The sequence below is a fragment of the Ovis canadensis genome, chromosome 24, assembly GCF_042477335.2.
Source record: "Ovis canadensis isolate MfBH-ARS-UI-01 breed Bighorn chromosome 24, ARS-UI_OviCan_v2, whole genome shotgun sequence".
Classification (NCBI taxonomy): Eukaryota; Metazoa; Chordata; class Mammalia; order Artiodactyla; family Bovidae; genus Ovis; species Ovis canadensis.
In genome coordinates, this window is record NC_091268.1 from 50,949,388 (window position 1) to 50,955,396 (window position 6,009).

Sequence of the window (6,009 nt, forward strand, 5' to 3'; positions counted from 1 at the left end):
CTCTGTGTCCATCTAGAGTTAGGGAAAACTGAGGTTATTGCAGATGTTTCTGTGCTTCGTGTTTTGCAACCAGTTATAAATATGTTGCCTAGAGTACTCGGTGGTGTGGTCAGCGTGAGTGTGGTTAACGTGTATGTTTTCAAACTCTCACTTGTTTTTGTCGTGGAAGAAGTGGGCATTGTGGCTGTGGTTGAGGTGGCACGCTCTGCAGTGTCCGTGGGAATGGTGATTTCTGTTGCGGATCCAGTGGAATTGCTCTTGTGAGTTGAAAGGACAGCAGTGGTGTGGGTATTAGGGAATCTGGTAGTCAGAGTTAAGAAAGGGCTCCTGTCTCTGGTTGAAGTGGAGGCCTGCTCTGTGGTTGAAGCAGATGGAGACTGAGGCTTACTGATGGGTGATGTCAAGGTATTGGTGGTCACTGAAGTAGAAGTAGTTGGATAAGTGACTGTATTTGTGAGAGTATGTAATGGTGTGACGACTGGGGCCGCAAAAGTAATCTCTGTCGTTGCAGATTCTGTAGAAACATCAGTGGTAGTAGGAAATGTGGTGTTCCTGGTGGAAGAAGCATGAGATGCTGGGTCCCTTGTCCCGCCTATTTCTGTTGTGGCTCCGGTGGAGGAGGGTGGTCCCTTGCTAGCGGATGTCATGTGTGTATCCGTGCTGGCTGGCACCGGGCGGGATTTGGATGTGGTGAATGTGGCAGGACTGGTTGAGGACATGACTGGAGAAACTGAAGTAACTGAGCCAGTGAGAGTTTCTGTGGGAAGGTCAGTCCTTGGAATGAATGTCGTTTTCACAGAGCCCGTTGTGTTCATAGGAGTTGTGTTTGGTGTACCTATTCCAGTGGTTGCTTCAGTGGCAGTTGATGCAACTGGCGTTGTAGGTGTTGTCAGTAAACCAGTTGAGGTTGGAGCATGCATGGTGGCTGTGGATGTTCTAAATGTACTGAGAGTATCTGGAAGTGAAGTAGTACTCATAGCATGGGTGCTGGGTGAGAAGATTTTGTCTGTTGTTATCAAGGTGTTCCTAGTAGTCAGAGAAGGGGTAGTAGCAGAGGTAGGCACGACTGTTGGGGTAGGAGACGCAGTTGTGTGGACACTTGCAGCGGCTGGGGTAGTCCTTTTAGTGGTACCAGTCATAGAGGAGATCAGAGTATCTGGGGTTGTGTTTATAGTTGGGACAAAGGAGGAGGGTGGGGCCGTGGTTGTGGGAGTTTTCCCTGCAATGGTGACTGGGGGGGGACGGGTCACGGCGGAGCTGACTCTCTTGGTTGTTGACACGGGAAAAGTACTGCTGATGGTTGTCTGTGGTGTCTCTGTCCCAGGGGTGGTGGTGTGAGAGCTGGGGAAGGACACCTGGGTCTGGCTCACGCAGGTGGTGGTGGGGTAAGTGGTGGTGATTATGAGGCTCGTCGGATTGATGCACTCTGTCGAGCCCTTATAGACGATCATGGTAGGGGGGCTGGTTTCAACCTTGAAGACAAACTTGGACGTGGGGCTTGTTGGGGGGTTGGAACTGATGGGTGATTTGAGCACTGTTTCAGACAGGGATTTCAAGTGGGGGGAGGTGCTGACAGTCTTGGGTATGTTTTCCCTCACATCAGGAATGGGAGAAGTTTGGGGGCTGTTCAGTGGCCACTTTGCTGTGCCTTTGGAGTGTGTGGGATTCCTCAGAGCAGCGCACCAGAGCTCATTAGAGGTGGATGTGGCCGTGGCTGAAGTTCCTGTATTGGCGGTAGAACAGAGGACCTCAGTGGTGGGTCAGCCTGTCACCTTAACACCGCATAGGTTACTCACTTCCCCAGGTTCCAGGTACGTGTCACAGAAGGTAGGAAGTGCCACCAGTTATTCCCCCAGCAGAGCACTTTGGGGCCGGGGTCCTTCCGGGTTCTAAAGGCCAACATCTGGGGACTTCCCTGGTGATTCAGTAGCTAAGGCTCTAGGCTCCCAGTGCACGGGAACCAGGTTTGATCCCTGGTTGGGGAACTAGATCCCACGTGCCACAACTTAAGAGTTCGCAAGACGCAACTAAAGATCACATGTGGCGCAACTGAAGATCCCATGTGGCGCAACTGAAAGATCACATGTGGCGCAACTAAAGATCGCATGTGGCGCAACTGAAGATCCCATGTGCCGCAACTAAAGATCCCATGTGGCGCAACTGAAAGATCACATGTGGCGCAACTAAAGATCGCATGCGGCGCAACTGAAGATCCCATGTGCCGCAACTAAGACCGGATGGAGCCAAATACACAAATATGTTCTAAAATAATAATAAATAAATGAGGGCCAAAACATCTGTCTGCTCCCCAGGGCAGCCTCCCCATGGGAAGTTTCAGTGGAGACACCCTTGATTCCGTGGCCATCTTGTCTGAGTACTGACCTAATGGTCCTGGAATGGTGGTGCTGAGCACGCAGGCTCAGCAAAGGTCCTACCTCCTCCCAGCTCCTCTTCCATTCCTTCCTCCTCACACACCCACGTTCCCCTTACTCTGCTCCCTCCTCCCACCTTCTCCTGCTGCCCAGAGTCCTCGTCCCTTCTGGCTCCGTGCCCCACCCTCTAACCCACCTCTGCCCCTCTCCCTGTGACCCACTGCTGTCTGGGCTGACTCTCTGCTTTGGAGAGAGAGACAGAGAACCCAGCCAAACCTGGGCTGAGGATGGGGACCCATCATGGACTCTGGGAGACAGGGTTTCCAGGGAGAGCGGAAAGTTGCCAAGAGAATACCAAAGGGGAAGATGGAGACTGAAGCTCAGACTTCACTGAGTTTGAGGGGCAAGGAGAGAGGACCACACACAGGCTGAGAGATAGGACAGAAAAGGAAACTTCCAGAAAGAAACACCTCGGCAGGCAGACGTGAGTCCTGGGAGACCTTAATGTGTAGCTGTGAGTGTTAATAACAAACACAGTCATGTTTTTGAGACTTCCCCAGTGGTCCAGTGACTAAGGCTCCACGGTCACAGTGCAGGGGGTCTGGGTTTGATCCCTGGTCAGGGAACTAGACCCCTCAAGCTGAAACTAAGACACGGCACAACCAAATAATATTCTTTTTTAAAAGGTACCAAAAAGATGTATTTTCTATTACCTATTCTATCTTGATTAACTAGTCTACAAACATGAGCCCTTCTCACTACAGATACAGTATCCTCAACCGCATTTTACAGGTTACCACTCTTACCAGAGTGAGGCTCAAAGATCTCATGACGCTGAGGGTGACCGACAGACACAGCAGTTGTGATAAGGAAACACCCAGACCTCCTGCCCTCTCTGGGTTAGTGTCCTCAACTAGACTCAGCACATCTTGGGAGCCATCAGGATCTCCCCCCACCACCCTGCCAAGGACAGCTGTGTCCAGAAACGTGGGCTGGGTCAGGGTGGGAGAGTTAGGGGCAGAGCTGGAGGAGGGGCCACCGTGACCAAAAGTGGAGATGCCCCAGAGAAAGGAGGGGTTCCCAGGGCAGATGCAGGTCCCTCAGGAGGGCTGAATGGATGGAAGTAAAGGGAGGGGTGGGGCTTCCCCGGGGACTCAGTGGTAAAGAATCTGCCTGCAATGCAGGAGACGCAGGAGGTGTGGGTTCAATCCCTGCATTGGGAAGATCCCCTGGAGAGGGAAATGGCAACCCACTCCTGTATTCTTGCCTGGGAAATCCCATGGGCAGAGAAGCCCAACGGGCTACAGTCCATGGCGTTGCCAAGAGGCAGACAACACTGAAGCGACTGAGCAGGCACGCACAAAGGGAGAGAATCCAGGCTGCAGGAAGCATCAGAGCTGGGGGAGCAGAAGCAACAGGGCGAAGGGGGCTCCGAAAATTGAGTCCAAGTGGGAAGAGCACTCTTCCAGAAAGAGGTTATCCCATCCAGCTGACGCACGCAGACTCCTGCAAACCTGCTCGGTCCCGGGGGAGAGCAGCACCCCTGGGACCCAGCTTCCCTCCCCTCCCCACCTTGGTTCTGGTCGCACAGAGAGCTCTGAGGGACCCCTCCTCAGGCTCCTTAAACCTCAGAGTCCCCCCAAACACACACACACTCTGTCCTGGGACATCAGGATGGTCTCTGCAGCCCTCCCCCACCGCGCCTCCTCACCTGTGGACCCCAGGAAGGCCCTGAGCATCCAGAGGAGACGCAGCACCCTGAACAGCTGCATGGGTCCGGAGGCGCCACAGAGGCTGGGAGCAGGGCCAGCGTCAGCACAGGGGACTGCAGCGGGGAGGCCACACGTGTGCACAGCAGCACCAGATGAAGTTATCTGCCCTGCTGGGCGTGGGGGCTGAACATAGCTTCACTTTTGCAGGGCTCCGCCTTCCCCCTTTCCCCCCTCCTCCCTGGATCTGATGTCGCTGCAGGGAGGGTGGACTACCTAGAAGATAAGACAAGCCCAGGGGGTGTCAGCAGGGAAGAGCTGCTGGTGGCCCAACCCCAGGATGCTTGGCCCACTCAGAGCAGTTCCTAGGACACTTCACTTCCTTACCCTTCCCCTGCCCTCCACCAAGAACAAGCAAAACTGGACAGAGAACTCACTTGGCCAAGACCTCGGACTCTGGCGTCTGGGGCCTCTCCTTAGTTTCACTCCCATTGGTTTAGATGGTAAAGTGTCTGCCTGCAGTGCGGGAGACCTGGGTTCAATCCCTGGGTCAGGAAGATCCCCTGGAAAAGGAAATGGCAACCCACTTGCCTGGAAAATCCCATGGATGGATGGAGGAACCTGGTAGACTACGGTCCATGGGGTCGCAGAGTCAGACACGACTGAGTGACTTCACTTTAACTTTTCACTTTCTTTGCTCTCGGGGGAGAGGAACATGTGTTCTTCTTCACTCCCTCTGCCCCTCACTCTTCCCCCTCTCCATCTTGCCCTTAGCATGGCTCGGGGCCATGACCCCACTGCTAGAGCCGGGGAACAGTGCAGAATTCATCAGAAGTCATTTTATTATCTGAGGACTTGGTCCAGGTCTCAGAAAAGGAAACACAAATGGCTAGTGGAAACAATCAAATAAAACGACTACTTTTGACCTAGCAGATTAGCAAGTACTAGGAACTTTGATTCTATCCAGTGTTGGGCAAAGTGGGAAGAATAAACACTTTTACCTGGCTGGCAGAAGTATAAGTGGGTTGGGCTGCTTTAAAAAGGCAATTTGGTGGCATCCATTAAAATTTTAAATGCACGTTCAAGGACCCGGTAATTCCAACTTTCCATCTCTGTGTTCAAGAAGCACTTTAAGGAGGCATTCATGAGAGTGTTTATTGCCATCCAGTTTATTGCACTTCCAGTAGAAACTGGAAACAACCCAAATAGCCCTCCATAGGAAACTAGAAGGACTATGGACAAGTCATAACATAGACTACCATGTTCAAATCAAAAATAATGGTACGGTCATGGCAAGGCTCTAAGAATGGTTTATGCAGTGAATCCAGTACACAGTTTTGTTAAAACATACACATATATGTTTCCTATGAATACATACACGTATACACATACATATGTATAAGTGCATTCAAACTTTGGAAAGAGACTCACTCCAATAACAGAGGCAAGGTTAGCTCAAAGAAGCATAAAGGAACTCATGTTGGGAATGATTGTCAGGCAACTCTGGCCCTATCCGTAGTTTTTACTTTGATAAGCATTGTCTCCTTGACCAGACTCTGGCCTGGCCCTCTGAGTCTCCTTCTCTGCTGAGCCTCAACCTTGAAATATAAAGACTTGGACAGACACTAACAGAGTTTCTAACCACTCAAGGTCCCTAGGATGACCCCAGCCCTCCTTAAAAGTGCCAATCTAAGAAAACTCAAGGCTGTTGGAAGAACTTACTAATTGTTCTAGCCACCAGCTGAGGATAGGGCTCCTGTCACCTGGCCTTTGTGAAGGATAGGAGCCTAAATTTGTAAGAATGAATAAGAATGCATTGCTCATGCACACGAGCTCAGTCGCTTCAGTCACGTCCAACGCTGTGAGGCTCCTCTGTCCATGGGATTCTCCAAGGCAAGAATACCTGAGTGAGCTGCTATTTCCTGCTT